Raw genomic sequence first — 20,005 nt, forward strand, 5'->3', positions numbered from 1 at the left:
GCACAAATCTACATTGGGCATTCAATAAATATTGCTAGATAATACTACTAAAACTATCCCCCACCACCACCACCACCACCACCACCACCACCACCACCACCACCACAAAAGCACTTTGTAACCTCAATAACTATGTGTGAGAACCTTACTTTGTCCTTTCCTCAAATGTCCATCCCCTCCCTCACTCTCAGCTGCTGATGTGACGACACATTTCAAACAGAAAGATATTTCTTCTCCCACTAAAATCAACCAACCTTCTTACCTTGGTAACTCCTGTAACAATGGAAAAAGCGTTTCAAGCTCTTATCTGTCAATCTTTCTTGTTGTCTCATGAACTTTATGCCTTCAATTATTCCCTTTTATCCATCCTCTACAGCATACATTCCCCCAGTCTGCTAAGTCATTTTCATGGGCATATAAACATGACTTAAAGAAACTGTCCTTACCGACACATTTCCCTCCAGCTAACAATCCTATTTCCCTGCTCCCCTTCCAGCAAACCTTTCTGTGGCTTCCTCACCTCCCAATAGTTAGCATTCATCGTGCTCCACCTAATAGCAGCATTTGCTGTAATATGATACACCTTCCTTCTTGAAACAATCTTTTCTCTAGAACTCAGTGATACCACAATAGTGTGGTTTTTATCCTTTCACAGACAAGCCTTCTCAATCTCCTTTCTGGGCTCCTCCTCCTCTAGTCCCTTTCTAAATATTCCTAAAACAACATATCTTTTCTAACTATGCTCTCTTACCAAGCAATGTCATTTGATGCCATGGCTTTAAAATACCATGTACATAATAATGACTTCCTAATCTACACCTTTAATTCAGAGCACTTTGATGAGCACTAGACTCTCAAATATCCAGCTACTATTTAACAATTACAACTGGATTTTTAAAAGCTATCTCAAATTTAAAAATCATCTATCACCAAAGTATCTCCACTCCCAAACGTGTTCTTCCCCAAATCTCTCTACCACTCACCAACCTCATCACAACTAAGGGCACTCTCCAGTTTGCCAAGTCAAAATTCAAATGCAAGAATTACTCCTAATCCACCACTTTCCATCACGTACCCCCATCCAAACGATTAATAAATCCTAACAACTCAACCACCAAAACATATCTTAATAGCGGACTGCATCTCACCATTTCTACTAAAAACCTAGTCCAAATCTGTATCATTGGCACAAGGTAATAGTTTCTCAAAAGTTTCCACCTCCCCATCTCCCCACCTCCATGCAGACGCCCTCCACAAAGCAGTTAAAATGATCTTTATAAGGTAATAATTCAGATGTTATCCCTCTGCTTAAATCTTTCTAATGGTTTCTCTTCACCAAAAGAATAAAAATCTCATACCATTACCACAGCTTGTAAGATCCTATACAATCTAGTCTCTGATATCTCCCCAACCTCATTTATCTCTAGTTCCCACCCCCCGCCACCCTCTGTCCTCTAATGTTCTAGCTACAATGACTTTTTTTTCAAGCCGCTTCTTCCCTCAAGAATTTTATTTTTCCAGTTCTTATGCTAGTAATATTCATCCTCTATATCTTCAAACAACTTTCTCATTCTCATCATCCAGGTTTGTTGCCTATCTCTCCCCCCAACCCATCCCAATTAGATTATAAGCTCCAGGGCAAGAATTCTGTCTGCCATATTCTCCACTGTACCTCTACAACAGTGCCAGACAGGTGGTAGGCAATGAGTAAATATTTGTTGATTAAATGAGTGACTAATATTATCTCTAAAACCTCTCTGACATCTGACATTTGTTTAACAAATACACATTTGTTCATTACCAACATCTTTGGGTGCTAGAATCATTTGCAGGTACTAGAGATCATGACCCTGATCTTGTATAGTCTCCTCAGCAGATCAGTTCCATTGCCCAAAACTCAGCAGTAACTACAGATAATACATACACAAATTTGGCTTCCAGTAAAAATTCTGATCACTTACTTCAGAAAACCCGCAGCAATCTAGATTCATTCTCCTTCTTTTGAAATAATAAGATCTCCAAAACATTATAAACAATACCCACTTTGACAATTAAGACACACTATAGAATAACCAACTGCCTAAAGGAGCTATCTGAAATACAGACGGAGGGCAGAATCTAGCACTGGCATTTCAACTAACCTCAAATAAGCATAAATTTCCCCTTCCAAAGATAAGGAAAAGGTTTCCCTGTGAAGATACTAATATTCTTTGCCACTTTTAGAAAAGCAATAACCAATGAAAATGTATCAATCTAAATGACATGAGCAGATAGTATTCAATATTAGACAACTCTCTGGTTCCAAATTCAGTTATATCTTGACCATACTTCTAAGTAGCATACCTACTTCCTTCTACTATGTAGAACTTCTCTTCATTTCTCCTTTCCGAAGACCTATATTAATATCACAAAAGATAACTCAAAGAGAAGAAAATCTCCAAATTAAGAAATTTGTAACATGTTAATAATACCTCCCTAGAAACCTAGTTCCTTGAACTTCCTATTTAAAAAAAATATAAATTAAAGAAAGGAAAGGTGGATTTTAGCTGCCTAACTATATAGCCTTGGTTTTAGCAATGCAACTTACCAGCTATGAATCTTTAAGCAACTCAGTTAATCTCTCTGACCCTCAGCGTTCCCATTTAGAAAATAGGAAGCAATCAGTTACAAACTCTCTTAAGTATCAACCCACCTCTAAGTGTCTACAATTAACTCCCACTTTCAACTTAAGTCAATAAACTGTAAAATCATACATTTTTCAGAGAGGTGTTAACAGGTAGTAGTTCAAAACATCTTAGTGAATTCTCTACATCCTTATCACTAGCCCTTAACTATTTCTCCTATCTTAGGGCCTTTAAGATTCTACTATTCTCTTTAATTATAATAATGTTGGATAACAACAAAGGGTTTTAGCAAATCCTTTGAGGATCTTGAGTGTTTAAAAAGTTAGAAAAATGTAAAACCCACATATTTAAAACAAGGGTATTGGGACTATATGTAACAAACTTGTGTTTCAGGGTTATATATCAAGAAATCCATAATTTCCAGATTTAATGTATATATAGGGAGAAGTACATATATGTAATTGTAAGGGAAACTGATCCATAGTTTTCATCTGGTTATCGAAGAAGTTAAAAAAATCGCTGATTTAAAAGTTTGTTTTTTTTTTTTCAAATTGCCCAGCATAGGTAAAGGCAGCTATAGATCACTACTTATCAGCCCAATTTCTACCAGCATTTCAAGTGTATCTCACACTTAGTGCTAACCAACATATCTATTAGATAGAGAATATTAAAAATAAAATTCTTTATTTTAAATTCCGGAAAGGTTATAGACCTATAGAAGTTAACCTAAGATTCGTTGTCGACTTTGCACTTGAACAAAGACTAGCTTCCCCACCCCACCCCCAAACCTGGAATAAACGACTTAAACTAGAGAAAGACTGCCATCTAGTGATGACCCATTTCTAACATCCCTTGAAACTCCAACTTGATGTGGCCAAGAGGAACTGCTTAAAGATCTAAAATTTATAGTCTGTAATATCTCCTGACCAAAAACTTATAAGTAGTTATTAAGTGATACTTTATATAAAGCACCCTAATATTTAATCTTCCATATGTGATATAAGGCAGGATTTTTTTTTTATTTTATTTATTTGAGAGAGAGAGAGTATACACACCAGTAGGGGAGTGGGGACAGAGGGAGAGGGACAAGTAGACTCCATGCTGGACAAGGAACCTGATACAGGGCTGGATCCCACAACCCTGAGATCATAACCTGAACCAATATCAAGAGTCAGACACCTAACTGACTAAGCCACCCAGGCACCCCTCTAACATAGAGCAGGATTTAGAGAAAAACTCTATGCTTTCAACATAATCTTTGCCACAGGTAAATAAGGCTGTCTATGAAATAAACAAACTGTACCACTAGTTTCATTATTTGTCATAATCCAAAGAATATTCTAGTACCTGGTAAAAGGTAAACAAGAAGAAATGCTTGAGAATGAACAAGTTTTTATAGCCTAAATTTTGAGTCAATCACATAAATGCTTCCTTGTAGAGTCTAATTTCACACACACACAAAACACAAAACACAAAAAACAACCAAACAAAAACATGCACCCACGCACACACACACAGAGGGTTCTACAAAAAGCAACATGTTTTACTCTAGTGGCTCTCTGATGCATACTTTCACACATCCCACCTAGATTTCGTGGGCATTTTAAAAGAGAGATTTCAACTTCTAAAATGGTACTTCAGGAATTCTATTCAACAGCTATTTATCACTCCCCAGTAATGAATCATTACAGGACTAAATCATTTGCTACAGCCTACATCAGCTCAAATCTATTTGTCCAAAGAGAAAAATAATATTATAAGCATATGTTATCTCATTTAAATCCTATGAACCTTATAAATTAGACAATATTCCCATTTTATAAACGAGGAACCTGAAACCCAAGAAGATGAAGCAACTTGACAAATTCATACAGCTAGAAAAGCGTCCTCTGTGGTACATCGGTCAGTCTCCTTTTCTAGCAAAGAAAGCAAAAAGGTCCCATGAACCCCTCAGATGTTAGAGTTGGAAGAGGTCTTGGAGATGGAAAACAAAGCTCTCATTGAAAAATGGAGGAAACTGAGGCCACGGAAAGTTAAAATGCCGTAGTCAAAATTACATTGCTTGTTACTAAGACATCTGGACCTGACTCCCAAAGAAAACACAATTGGGAAAAACTATTATCAGACACAAAGCTTAAGTGGTTTAAAAAAAAAAAAAAAAAGACACACACACACATACACACACACTTCTACTTCAGGATGAGTCAGTTGCCCAGCCAGTCATGGTTATTCCACCCCCCATGCCAGTGACCAGCTAACAGGTGATGCAACTTTCACCAATGCAAAGTAAGGAGAAGCCGTGAAGTGAAGAGCCAAGAAGAGGTTTTCTTTCCTGAAGGACAAAGAAAAAGAAACTGTTTTCCTACTTCACACTTTCCTATACAATGCTTGGGGAGGCAGCAACCATTCCAAGGTGAGAGGAGATACTGCCCACAATCTGAGGGTGACAAGGGGGAAAGATGGAAAACACGTGGGTCCTTGATGATGAACCAATGCTCAAGCAGTCCCATAGTATGTGAGTTAATAAATTTCCTATTTTGAGGGAAATTTCCAATTTTTAGGAAGTTTCCTATTTCCACTTTCCCTCAATATTCTGCTACTTGGAAAGGAAAGTATCCTAAAAGCATAGTGTTGTTCAGTCTTCAAAGGCAGCCGACAAATCAGAGAAAAGCCAACAGCAAATCAAAGTCTACACAGTGCTAAGGAATCCCGTTCCCAGGACTGCTAGACTGCTAGACTGCTCCTCCCCATTTTCTTCCAAGAGTTAACTCCCATTCATTCTTCAAATCTCAGTTTGCACTTTACTTTTTCTAGGAAAACTACACTAGCTACATAGACTCTGTTATGTGTTCATCTTTTGCTTTTAACACCATCACAGAATTCACAAAGAAACTATTCTGTTGTTGCCTTTGTTGTTGTTTTCTAGATTATTTATTTGTCATAATGAGAGAGAGAGAGAGAGCACAAGCAGGTAGGTGAGTGGCAGGCAGAAGGAGAAGCAGACTTGCCACTGACCAAGGAGCCCAATGTGGGACTCGATCCCAGGACCCTGGGATCATGACCTGAGCCAAAGGCAGACGCTCAACCGACTGACCCACCCAGGCATCCCAAGAAACTGTATTTTGATTGCCCACTCACTTGTCAATTTCTCCTCACTAGAACATTAATATCCTTATGGGCAGAGACTGTGTCTTGCCCATTTTGTCTACAGCTCCTAGCACAGAGCCTGGCACAGAGGAGACCCTTCATGTATGATGAAGATGGAGAAAGAGAAGAAAAGGTAGATGTGGGTTTCTGATTGTCTCAAAGACAGATGCAAAGCATATCACCTCCAACAACGTTTAGCTGTTGAGATGTTTTTAGAACCAAGGAGAACTTCATGACACAAAGACTGAACATTTTTTCTTTTTGTTTTTGATTAATCCAAGAAAAAAAATCCAGAGTTTATTCTGGTCTTTTCTTTCTCATATATATTTTTCTTAACTTCTGTCATGGTTTTAGTCCTGAAACATTTTCTTCTCATTAAGTTCCATAAAAGCATCATTAGTATTTCTGTTTATTCCAAAAGTTAAAAATAAAGTGGAAAAACAGATTTGAGCATGATGTTGAAAGAGAAACTGCAGAAGGTCAAGCGGAGTTTAAGATCCCTTCATCTTCTTACTTCGGTTTATCTATCACTTTAATTCAGGCCTTACTACGGGAGTTGGATGCTCAGAGTCCATAAAGGTGAAAGTAGATCGCTGTATATCATCATCATCAAGGACAGCGGAAGCATATGCTAGTTAAGGAGGTCTAAGCTGAAGACCATACCCAAGTGTTCCTCTTCTGCCACAGGAGCTCAAATACATTCAAATCCTTCTTTCATCCTTCCGATACCAAGCCTTACAAGTGGCTTCACCAAAATAACCCGTGCAACCAAAAGTAAGTTGTGATGGAGATCTCCCTCAAGGCAGAAAGGAAACCCCACACTTCTATGATGGCTATTTTCAGAGGGATAAAAACAGGGTGGAGAAGTTTCAACTGGCAGTTAGCCAAAGAGCCTACTAAAAACCAGGTATTGTCTAAACAGCACAGGAAAGTGGAGAAGGGGAACTTGTCCCAAAACATCAGTCAAATCAACAACAGTCTTAGAAAATAAACTAATGAGGGCACCTGGGTGGCTCAGAGGGTTAAGCCTCTGCCTTCTGCTCAGGTCATGATCCCAGGGCCCTGGGATCGAGCCCCGCATCAGGCTCTCTGCTCAGCAGGGAGCCTGCTTCCTCCCTCTCTCTCTGCCGGCCTCTCTGCCTACTTGTGATCTCTCTCTCTGTCAAATAAATAAATAAAATCTTTAAAAAAAAAAAAAGAAAGAAAATAAACTAATGAAAGCAAGGAAACTCCAAATTAAAGATACAGAGACCATAACGGCTACCTCATGATAATGTCACACTATTAGAACAATTAATCACCCTAAGTAACTGAAGACATGTATTAATTGAAGAAATTCCACATTTAATATTATGGGTCCAATGACAGAGATCATAAAGCTATTAATACAGAGGAACAAACCAAATAGAAGCAGGCTGTTGGGAACACCGAAATAGTCCCAGGCTCTTTAGGCATATAGATTAAAAGTAGGCCTAACAAAAGCAGACCAACCAACTTTCCCGAAATCACTAAATCAAACTATAAATAATGTTACAGATGTCATTTGTAGATGTGTATGTTGTGTATAATATACATGTGCATGTGTATGTGCATTACAGAGTGTGTATGCGATATATATGTGTGTGATGTACACCCATATGGACAAAACACACACACACATACACAACACCTTTCTGATTTTCTGAGAAAGAAGCAGACTTTCCAACATCACATTCAATTCCTGGTCCAATTTCACATGCCGGGGCTTGTTTACTGACACCCCACAGCCAAAGTGACCACAGTTTAAAGCTCTATAAATCTATAAGCAATTTAAGACCCTGAAGAAGGGTGGATAAACAGTATCAGAATAGTTTCCATCCTAAAAAGGAATAGAGAACAAAGTAGGGAAAATAAGATCAAGTTCCACGAACAATATGGAAGATTGGAAGAAAAAACTTTCTACTCCTAAACTCCCAAAACTACTGGGATTAAGTTTCTAAATCATTTTTAGTGCATGGCTAAGGAAAAGGTAAAACGAGAAAAATTTCCAGAGGCTAAAGCAAAACTGGAACAGGAATCCAGATTCTACCAATCCCCTATAACCTAATGCTTCTATTTGATAGCCATATACAGAAAAAGAAACCCACAAAAGGTGAAAAACCCAATCAGAGGCCTCCAAATGAAAAAAGCCAAGATACCCACAGGCTATACCCTTAATGAAAGAAAGGTAGAAAAACTTTTCCCCATAAAAATTAAAGGAATCAGGAGTTTCATAAAGGGAGGCCAAAAGGAAACCTACCTATCTGGGACTCAACCTTGGGTAGGGAAAGGGGAAATTTCTCATGATAATATGAAACCACAAGATGGCCTTTTCAAAGAAGGGAAGCCCAAACTCATACTATTAATACTACCGTTGTGGCCTGAGAGATCTGAAATTAAGAATTTATTTTAGGGGTGCCTGGGTGGCACAGTCAGTTAAGCATCTGCCTTTGGCTCAGGTCATGATCTTGGGGTCCTAGGATCAAGGCCCACATCACACTCCCTGCTCAACAGGGAGTCTGCTTCTCCCTCTCCCACTGCCCCTCCCTCCTGCTTGTGCGCTCATGCTATCTCTCTCTCAAATACATAACTAAAATCTTTAAAAAATAAAAGCCTAACTGTCAAATCAAATATTCACTCGTCAGCTCATCATTTACTTGACTCCTCTTTTGTATGCGCCACCACTGACCATGTCCTCTCCTGAAGTATCTATTCCCAGGGCTTCCATGACATTCCCCTTCTCGGTCTCCACCAATTCTCCTTCCTTCTGGCTCTCAACGCTTGTTTGGCCTTCATCTCCTCTCACTCTCATGTATACATGCTCAGAAGTGTCACAAATACTTCAAATTTTACTATTAATTAACCATCTTTGGCTTCCAAATCAGTAATGCTAGGGCATATCCTGTCAAATCCTATAAGCCCAAATATCCAACCACCATTCATTCTCAAAAACATCTCAAAACTGTGCATGTCAAAAGCTGAAATCATTAGCCTGCCACCCAAGCCTCCAAATCTCTCCTATATTCACCACCTCAGTTGAAAGTACCAACACCCATCCAGTCACCCAAGTTAGAAACATGTAAGTTAACTTTGACTCCTCACTCCACCTCACACCTCTCTCCAGCTCATCAATCACCAAGACCAACTAATTCTGATTCCACAACCTCTCTTCCATGCTGTTCTTCCTCCCTATCCTCCCCTGCCACTGCCCTGGCTCATGTCTTATCTCTCTTAATATCTGTTTCATCCCCCTCCGTATTTCCCTAACAATCCTTGTTTGATACTTCTTTCACAGTAATCTTCTTTAATGAAGTATGATTGTGGGGTGGCTCAGTTGGTTAAGCATCAGACACTTGATTTCTACTCAGGTCATAACCCTGGGGTTTGTGAGATCGAGCCCCGTGTCAGGCTCTGTGCTGGGCGTGGAGCTTGATTAAGATTCTCTCTCCCTCTGCCCCTCCCCACATCTAAAAGAGTAAAATAAAATAAAAAAGAAATAAAATGAAATATGATCATGAAACACACACACACTCCCCCTTTTAGAATTAAGTCCTGCCTCAGGATCAAGTCAAAGTCCCCAACATAATACATAGGCCCTCTCCATGTGCAGACTTCTCTGAACACCCTCCGCATTCTCTCTACAACTCCACTTGAAGTTCCCTGAGTGTACTCAGTACTCTCTCTGCCCACAATCTTCTTACTATCATTTTAGCTGGCAAGCATCCTTCAAGACTCGCTCAAAATTCACTTCTGTAAAACCTCCCTCCTTACTACAACTCCTATGACCTGGTATAGAAGCTTCCTTCCTTACCAACTAAGTAGAACCTAAGAAACTTTTGGTAAAACCTGAGAGAATTTAAGCTTTGGGGTCAATGCCTCCTGACGGTGAGCACTGGGAGTTCATTCTTTGAAGATGCATCCTGTAGATTTTACTTTTCTCCTACTTACTGATAGGCTGGCATTAGGCATCTTTTCCCACAAGAAGCCAATTTCAACTATTCTAAAAATCCACTGCAGCCTGTAACAGTCCAGTTTATCAAGGAAAACACTTAAAAATCTATTTTTACAAATGAAGAAGCAAAATCTATTGAAGCACCCAGCACTGTCCCTGGTCAACAATCAATACAGGATAAGCAGTAAACCTTAACAGCCATAGCACCCACACTGACCACCTTGCCCTCATTTGACACCGTGTCAATGTAAACTGGCCCTGAATCTATGAAACTATGTGTGGTTTGAGGTAAATTTCACCAGAGGTACTATCATCCTGCTTTGCCTTCAAGTTCTTCAACAAATGCCTCGTATTATTCTAGAAATGAATGGGCACCACCACTAAGGGCATTCGCAGATGGAAAGCTGAGTCAATACTCTTTGGTTTTGAGATGTCTATTTGTTCATATTTTTGAGAGGGTACCCCAATACCAAGCACTCCACATCATAATGACTTATTTACATGTCTATCTTCCCTACAGGACCTTGTGTTCCTTAAGGGTTTGTCCCTGGAACAACGCCTGCACCCCCAGGGAGAAGCCTCTATGAAGTGACAAAGGGTCTAAAGCAGTGCCTGAAAAATGTTTCAACATTTAAGCTTTCTCCAAAGACAAGCACTAGAATAAAAAGTAAAAATTCTTACTCGAAAAGTAAATTCAAGTTCTAGCAGCGCAATAACTTGGACCTTCAGTCAAAATGCAGAAGAGGAAAAGAAGGAACTGGAGGAAGAAAAGAAGGAACTTAGAGAGCTCAAGGAAATCTACTGTAGAAGTGTCTGGGAATAATTTGTTATTTCCCCAGCTCTCCTCTAACTTTCTCTGGAAACTAGGAGAAAGATGATTAAACAGCAACAAGACTCTGAAGGGAACTGGTGTTTCTGGCCCTTGTTGCCAGCAGAAGGGGGAGGGTGACAGCATCCCTAAGGGCTTTTAGAAAAAATTGCTTCCAGGTGAAAATTTTTTATGGTACTGTGCAGCCTGGAGCCATTTTTTGCTTTTCTTCTTAACTGCTGATGATTAAACCATGGACAATCAGGCTACAACAATGGAAACAGTTAGATAACTCCCAAACATCATGGTTATATGCTCCAAATTACCAACTGAAATCTCAAAGGAGAGAAAAAATTTGTTGGCAAAGTCTTTTTTTTTTTTAAAGGGGGAGAGTGGGGTACAGTCTGTTAAAGATTTGTACTTTGGAAAACATAAAAGTAGTCACGAACTCTGTATCATAATAATAAACCTCGATCTCATACCAAGATTAGACACTGTAATGTACAGTCATGGGGACCCGAACAAAGGACAATGCTAAATGTCCTGTTATTTAGCCATTTTTCATCATTTCAACCTGGATTAAGTGTTCTATTAAACGATTACCATAGGGGTATACAGAGAAATCCCACCACATATCATGTAGGGCGGCTAAGACAATTTATACCTGATCATGGTTCTGAAATACGTCTGAGGTGTATGTCTGAGTTTGTAATGATGGCTCAAGAACATCAGGGGAAAGTTACTTATAGTACCAACTCAGAAGAAAAGCAAGGAAATTTGGGGCCAATCATTCAACCACCCAGCAATGGAATCTAGAAAATCTTACTATACCAATATCACCCATACATTAAAAGGATAAATCCAGCTCAAAACTATAATAGTAAAAATAAGCATTTTAAAGATATATCCAAGCTCTCTGTTGAACATTCTGCATAACTAATTCACTTATTCTCAAAGATAACCCTACTGGAGTAAGCCTTACCGTTATTTCACACAAGAAGCAAACTTTCTGACACTGCCCATACACAGAAACACTCACCTTCCCCAGGCAGCCACATTTACATCAAGGATAAGATGAAAGGAAAAGGATGAGAGGGAAAAAGAGGAAGATGAGACAGAGGATGAGAGCAGGGGGGAGGTGAAACATAAACACATCAAAATAATACAAATGGCAAAGTGTGGATAATGCAATTGTGACTTTTTTCTTTCTACTTTTCTGTAACTTCAAATTTTCTTTAAATAAACATGTATTGCTTTTATCACTGAAAGAAAGGAAATGTATCTTTAAAAGTCTACAATAGCACCTAGTTCATTATAGATAGACGTTCAATAAAATGTTAACTGAAATAAAAACCAAATAAAAACAATCACTTCAGGGTAAGCTGGGGTTTAATGTTTAATAATTATCCAAAAATCAAATACATGTAAAAAAAAAATAGAATGAGAATTTCTTCTCACAGTCTATCCCCTACAAACCTAAGAAGGAATCACCGCTGGTCAGAATTTTTAAAATTCAGTAGCTTTTCTATATTCTGACCTTCTCTTCTTATGATCAGAATCTCCAAATGTATTTAAAACATAAATATATATGATCCCTATATATGATCCCCTGAAATTCTCAATTTGAAAATTGATGTATGGAGCTCCTGTGTGGCTCAATCAGTTAAGTGTCTGCCTTCGGCTCAGATCATGATCCTGGGGTCCTAGGATCAAGCTCCGCATCAAAATCCTTGCTCAGAGGGGAATCTGCCTCTCCCTCTACTATCCTCTCCCTCCCACTAACCCCACTCTGTCAAATAAATAAATAAAATCTTTTTAAAAAAGAAGAAAGAAATTGATGTAGCAGTTTCCTAGAGTCCTTCTATTTCAACCGTGAGGCCAGCCAATTAATGTTCTTTCATGGCCTTCAAATGGGAGGGGAATAGGGGAGCCTCAATGGTTATTATGGAACCTCTGATCTATTACTAAGTTTCCATTAGAGATCAATGCTGTGTGCTTTTTTCATAAAAGAATTTGTTTAAGGACATTACAGTCTACCCCATTTTAAAGATCTTTAAAATAAAAATGTTCAGAAAAAGGGAATTTCAGAGATGATCCAATATAAATTCACAGACACGAGTTCAATTTTTTTCTAGATATCTTAATCACATACTTCTCCAGCTTTTGCTGAAACATCTGTGGTAAAAGAAAGTTCATTATGAGGCAACGTTCCCATTTCAATGGCTGTTGCAAAGTTCTTATTCAAAAATAAAATCTGCCTTCCTATAATTTTCACCATCTATCTTATTTTTGCCCTCAAAGGACCACTGAGAAGAAGGCCTTGATCCCTCCCTTCCCTTCTCCAGACTAAACAATCTCAAATTATTCAACTATTCCACATATAAACAGCCTTTCAATTCAGGTTTTTACCCTCTGGACACATTCCAATAGTCAACATTCTTCTTAAAGTGTAATAAAACAGGCAGTATGGGACAATAGTCAAGAGCACAGGCTTCAAAGCCAAGACTTCCTGGATTCAAGTTTGGTTCTGCTACCTATTAATTGTGTGACCTTGGGCAGTTATTAAACTTCTCTATATTTAAGTTTTCACATCTGTAAAATGCAAATAATAATAGCAATCCACTTCACACAGTTGTGTGGAGATTAAATGGCATAACAGAAGTAAAGCATTCAAAACAAAGACTGGCACACAGAAAGCATGCTATAAATATGAACAATTTTTAAATCAAGCATGGTCAAGCTAAGAAAAAAAAAGACACCTCCTCTTTAACCTTTTTACTCACCTTCTATTAAAATAGTCTAACAATAATGCTTTAACAGTTTGGGCAGTTATACCATGCCACATATTGAGCTCAAAGTCACATAAAATCTTTCAATTTACTTGTATATACTGGTATCCTCACTCAGTTGATATCCTAAACCTACAACTTACTGCCTATTACAAGTATAGTCTACTTTTCCAGTCTTCTGAGATCTTTCGAGATAATGATTTTGTCATTCCACCTTCCATTTCCATGTTTCCCTTTGTTATATGGGTACATAAATATTTTCACAAAAGAAAACTGCTACGGAGAAGGGCAGAAACCAAAGCAACTCTAAGAGCTAAGACAGGAGATCCCTAGAAAACACCAACATATAAAACTGTGAGATTATCTGGTTCCATGTTAAGGGGGAACAAGAGACCATTAACCACAGAGAGTCAGGTAGAAAGCTTGAAAAAGTTAATGTTCGGTCTTAAAAAAAAAAAAGTCCAGGTTATAGAAGAAGTCCCCAACACCACTTCCTTTAGCCCACATTCAGCCCCCCAACTGCGTCCAACTTGGAGAACACTTGTCATGAGCCAAAGCTTTTAATGTCCCTCCCTTTTGAAGGCACAGTGGAAACAATTCCCCAGAACAAAGGAGTTGCGTCAGAGAGCTCTCTGCTCTTTCAAGTTGGAAGGACAGTTGATTCACACCATGTGTCAGAGAGAAACACCAATTAGAACACCAAGTGAGATAAATTTTAGGCCCTCTGAGCTGTTTAATATTAAACTGTAATAAATCATCTTTACAGCAAATTATAAACAAAATATTTTGTTTACCCTCCCTCTCATATGCATCTTCCCTTGAAAAGAAATTCTAAGAGAATTCATAATTCCAAGGTCACATATTCTCTATCAAGAAATCATTTTCAAATGTTAGCATCCAGAATCAATGATCTGGTTCAGACCTCCAAAACAATGCCCTGGCATATCACAATTAGCCTTGCCACATGGCCTTCTGTGTTCCAAAACAGGGTTAGTTTGGTGATGGTCATGGTCTTTGATTAAGATCTCACTTGTCATTAATTGTCTCTACATTAACTAATCTTAGTGTCTATTCCAGTTAATAATTATACTTTATACCTAAACCATGCAATCAAATATATGCCCAACTACATAAATGATATTACAATGATTTTTAATACCCTGAAAGATAAAAATAAAATCTGAAACAACCTTGATCTACGTAGATTCATTTGGAAAAATGGCCCTAAAACATCAAATTAAAATTTAACAGAATGAGTGATAGCAAAACTCAAAGCATAAAATAAAGGTTGGGGAAAGACTAGCTTAACGTGTTAAGAAACATGTTTCTGAAAAGAGAGGTTACTAAAACTACAAGATTGGTTCAATAAAAGGAATTAAGTAATTATAATGAGTAACTGTGGGGAAAGTAAATTGCCTAACAAATTAAAATTTGTTAGCCATTTCCCTGAGGTCTAGTGCATATTTTCACCATTCATCTATTATCAATTATCTGTTACCAATCAATCTGGTCTGGATCTTATAATTTCTTAAAGAATCTGCTATCCTATACAGGTTAACTCTGAAGTCAACAAAATAAGGATCCAATATGGCCCCAACATCACTAAAAAAAAACAAAAACTGCTCACCAATACAGAGTTACGTTTGGCTTACTCCCCCAAAGTTATGAATATTACTATTACATCCTACGTCTCCAATCTACAGAGTAACTTCATTATTTATTTCATAAGATAAAATGTGGACAATTTTTTTCAAAGTTCAAGAAACACTAAACTGAAAGAAATAAACTTCTAAAGGACAGAAGAAACTTGACTATTAAATAATAGAATAAAATTACCATAGCAAGTTAAATAGAAACCAATGCTACATTATGTAGGTTAGACATTTTTCCATCATAGGTTCGTTTAATAAATATTTACTGAGAATTTACTAAAAAGAAAAAGACAAGAATGTTTACCTTTGAGGGAACTCATACTGTAATTAGGAAGGAAAGACAGAAGGAAACACAAAGGCAATTATAAACCTGTACAGAAATTAATGTAATCATTAAATCTATACATTTAAATCTGTAGACTTTGCATTTTAATAATGTAAAATAATGTTCAGTGTCAAAATAAACTAGTCAGAAAAAGATTCTTGGAGTTGCTGAAAATCAGTAATAAAGGAGGGAAAAGAAGCCTTAAAAGCAAACAGAGGAGGAAAACAGGGCACATTACACACAAAGAAACAAAATAAAATTACTGCAGACTTGTCATCCAAATTATGTAAGCAAGCAGACAGTGGAGAGATATTCTTAAAGCGCCAAAGGAGAAACTGTAGACCTTGACTTCTCATGCAGCAAACATATTCTTCAAAATCTAAGGGCAAATAAAGATTTTTTTTTAGACAAATAAAATCTGAGAGAATATACTGCCAGCAGACTGGCACTATAAGAAATATTAAAGGAAGCTCTTGAAGCAAAAAGAAAATGAAATCAGATCAACATATGGATCCACACAAAGGAACAAAGAGCACAGGAATAACAATTTCTATCATTTTGAACTTTCTTTAACTATAACAATATTTAAACCAAAAATAATTAGCAATGAATTGTAGAATTTGTAACATATATAGAAGTAAAATATATGTTAGCAGTAACTCAAGGTCATTGGTGTAAATGAAAATATACTGTTGAAAGGATCTTACGTTACACATGAATAGGCAAGATATCATTTGAAGGTAGGCTGTTGGCTAATCAAATTAGGCTGCTATAACAAATTATCATGAACTGGATGGCTATTTTTTTTAAGATTTTATGTATTTATTTGAGAGAGAGAGAGAATGAGAGGGAGGGAGAGAGCACAAGACGGGAGAGAATCAGAGGGAGAAGCAGACTCCCTGATGAGCAGGGAGCCAGATGCGGAACTCGATCCTGGGACTCCAGAATCATGACCGGAGCCAAAGTCAGCCACTTAACCAACTGAGCCACCCAGGCACCCATGGACTGGATGGCTTAAACAACATTTCTTTTTCACAGTTCAGGAAACTAAGAAGCCCAAGATCAAGACACTGGCAAATCCAGGGCTGGGTAAGGGTTCGCTTCCTGGTTGCCAGACAGCCATCTTCTCATTGTATCCTCACACTGCAGAGAGCAGAGAGAAAGACCAAGCTCTCAGGTCTCTTCTTACAGGGGCACAAATCCCATTCATGAGGGCTCCATCTTCCTGATCTAACCACCTCCCAAAGGTTCCACCTCCTAACACCGTAACACTGAGGGTTAGGAATATTAACATATGAATATTAAAGGGACACAAAATATTCAAGCCATGGCAACTGTGATGTTAAAGATGCATATTGTAACCCCTATAGCAAACACTTAAATAAATAAACAAATAAAAAGGTATGCCTAATAAGCCAATAATGCAGTACACCAGAATCCTAAAATATATTTAGTTAATCTCATTCAGTTGAAGAAAGTAAGGAAAGAGAAAAGGGGGACCAAAAAGTGAGGTAAATGAAAAATAAATAGCAAGATAATAGATATAAGTCAAATAGGTAATTATATTAATATATTGGTTTCCTCTTTTCCTGCTTTCTTTTTAACTGAGTACACCTCAACTTTCCCCCTTCCCATCTTTTCAGCTATTGTTGTCATTCCTTTGTGAAGTGCTTTGGTGTAGTTTTGTTGCTTATGTTTATCCTGCTTAAAGATCTTTAAGCTTCTTGGATTTCTATTCTAATTTTCCAGAAAAAAAAAAAAAAAAAAAAAAAACACTTTAAGCGGTCCTAAATGTTTCTGGTTTTAATTTTCTGGAGGTAAGCCCATATCTATAAAAATTATGATAATACTGCTGCTTTCTTTTTTTTTCAGTTTTATGTATCATCTACTTTCTGCTATAATCAGATCAAACTCACCTCATTCCATATGACTTCTCTCCCTCTCTTCTCAATATACTTACACACTAAGGTAATCAGAAATTAAAGGAACAAAATGCTGGGAAACCAGGGGAAAATTAAGAAGAGCTGAGCCAACATTCTCTAGTCACTTTTTCCCCCTCAAGGCATTTGCTAAATCTGTGCACAAGTAAAGAAGCTAAGTTTCCAGTGAAAAAACTGAGCAGAAGGCCATGACTAAAAGGTACAGAAATCAGTTTTCAACAGTTTTTGTAGAGCTGAAGTGACATAAATTAGAGACTTAAGAGATAAAGATCCTGGAGAGGAAAAATGGGAAGAAAACAACACTGTTCTGTGCTTCCCTGAGCATACTTGCTGAATTCTTAAGCTACACGGGGCAAAAGGCTAAGACGACAAGAAAACACAGGACAGGGCGTTAGGTAGTTTTGAGGTATGGAGGAAATAAAGATTAGATCTTTATCCACCTGAAAGAGGGGGACCTAATCACCACCCCAAGGCTCTCTGTGATGTGATATCCCAAGACAGTACTGAACCAGAGATAGCCGCAGCCTTACCAAAGCCCAACCCTGGATTTAGCAAGCTCTGACTGGACTAGGAAGATCACTGCCACTCTATTTGCCTTACAAACAAAGAGGGAGGAGGAGTAAACCTCTTCTTAGAGGAGAAAAGGTTATCCAGAACCTCCAAAATTTTTTTATCCCCATTCAGTCCAAAATCACCAGGCATGCCAAAAGAGAGGATCACATGACTGAAAGTCAAGATCCATTGATGACCCAGATATTGACATTACCATGAAAGGATTTTAAAATGGTTATGATTAATAATAAGAAAAAAAGAGAAAAGATTAACAAAATTGATAAGATAGAAAATTTCACCAGAGCCTTAAAATCTATATTATTTAAAAATTGAGGGAAAATTTTCAGAAGGAAAAACTATGATTTTTAAAATTAAGAACTGCATAGGTGGTTTATCAGCAAGAGAGGATAAATAAAGACAAATCTATAAAAAATCTCCAGATTGGGGGCACCTGGGTGGCTCAGTCATTAAGTGTCTGCCTTAGGCTCAGGTCATGATCCCAGGGTCCTGGGATGGAGCTGTGCCTCAGGCTCCCTGCTCGGCAGGAGGCCTGCTTCTCCCTCTCCCACTCCCACAGCTTGTGTTCCCTCTCTCGCTATGTCTCTGTCAAATAAATAAAATCCTTAAAAAATAAAAAATAATAAAACTTAGAAAAAAGGAAAGAAAATCTCCAGATTGAAGCAGGAAAAGGAAAATAAAAGGATGTAAAACACAGAACACTGTAAGAAACACGCATATGGCACTCAGTCAAAAGGCCCACCCCAGAAGTTCTCAAACTTTTTCATCTAAGGATATTTTCATACTTTAAAAAAATACTGAGGGCCCCAAAACTTTTGTATATATGGTTATATTCATCAACATTAGTCACATTAAAAATTAAAACTGGGCCACCTGGGTGGCTCAGTTGGTTAGGCAGCTGCCTTCGTCTCAGGTCATGATTCCAGGGTCCTGGGATTGAGCCCCGTATCAGGCTCCCTGCTCAGCAGAGGGCATGCTTCTCTCTCTCCCTGTGCCTGCTGCTCTGCTTACTCGTGCTTTCTCGATCTGTCAAATAAATAAATAAAATCTTTTTTTTTAAAGTTGGGAGAGGCAAACCATGAGAGACTGTGGACTCTGAGAAACAAACTAAAATAAGGGTTTTGTGGGGGGGAGCCTGGTGGTGGGTATTGTGGAGGGCAAGTATTGCATGGAGCACTCGGTGTGGTGCATAAACAATGAATTTTGGAACACTGAAAAGAAATAAAATGGAAAAAAATTACAACTAAAAAAGACTTTTTTTACACATTTTATTTATTTGAGAGAGAGAGGGACAGAGACAGCATGAGTGGGGAAAGGGAGAGAAGACAAGCAGATTCCTGCTGAGCATGGAGTCCGACTGGGAGCTCTATCCAAGGACCCTGAGATCATGACCTGAGCCAAAGTCTGATGCTTAACCAACTGAATGGGGCCCTAAAATGAAAAAAGAATTTAACCATAAGAATATATAAACAGTACCACAATATCAGCCATTAAAACAATGTTATCTTCATATATCATGTAGCCTCTGGGATACTATATTTTCTACAGAAATGTGAGTAAAAGAAGCAAATAACATCTTAGTGATATTACTTCTGAATTTGTGACTCCCATGAAAGGAGTTTCACCTTTCTGTAACAGGGCAGAAACAATATCTGAAGATACCCTAGTCCACTATTTCACAAAACTAATGAAAGACGTCACTCCATTGTTTCAAGCCCTACACACCCCAAGCATGATGAATACAAAGAAAACTATACCTAAACACATCATAGTAAGACTGCAGAAAACCAAAAACAAAGGAGAAAATATTAAACAACAATAATATTAAGAGCTGACTTTTAAACAGAAAAAAAAAATTTGTCAAACAATTGAATGATACCTTGGCAGTTCCTCAAAAAACCAAAAATGAAATTACCATGTGATCCAACAATTCCATTTGTGGGTATGTATACAACTGAAAGCTGGGACTCAAAGAATTATTTCTATGGCTATGTTCATAGTGGCATTATTCACAGGAGCCAAAAGGAAGAAGCAACCCAAGACTTCACCCACAGATGACTGGATAAACAAAATGAGGTACACATATGATAAAATATTATTCAGTCTTAAAAAGGAAAGAAATTCTGGCATATGTTACAACATGGATGAACCCTGAAGACATTACGCTATATGAAATAAAC

The 20,005-nt window shown here is 37.8% G+C and overlaps 1 protein-coding gene across 6 annotated transcripts in view; it reads right to left on the bottom strand.

The window, feature by feature from the left end:
* Window positions 1-20,005, bottom strand: part of LOC111148016 (exocyst complex component 6B) — a 622,509-nt gene that overhangs the window by 537,508 nt on the left and 64,996 nt on the right. The window lies entirely within an intron of this gene.

Source organism: Enhydra lutris, unplaced genomic scaffold, assembly GCF_002288905.1.
Source record: "Enhydra lutris kenyoni isolate GAN:26980312 unplaced genomic scaffold, ASM228890v2 scaffoldscaffold18, whole genome shotgun sequence".
Classification (NCBI taxonomy): Eukaryota; Metazoa; Chordata; class Mammalia; order Carnivora; family Mustelidae; genus Enhydra; species Enhydra lutris.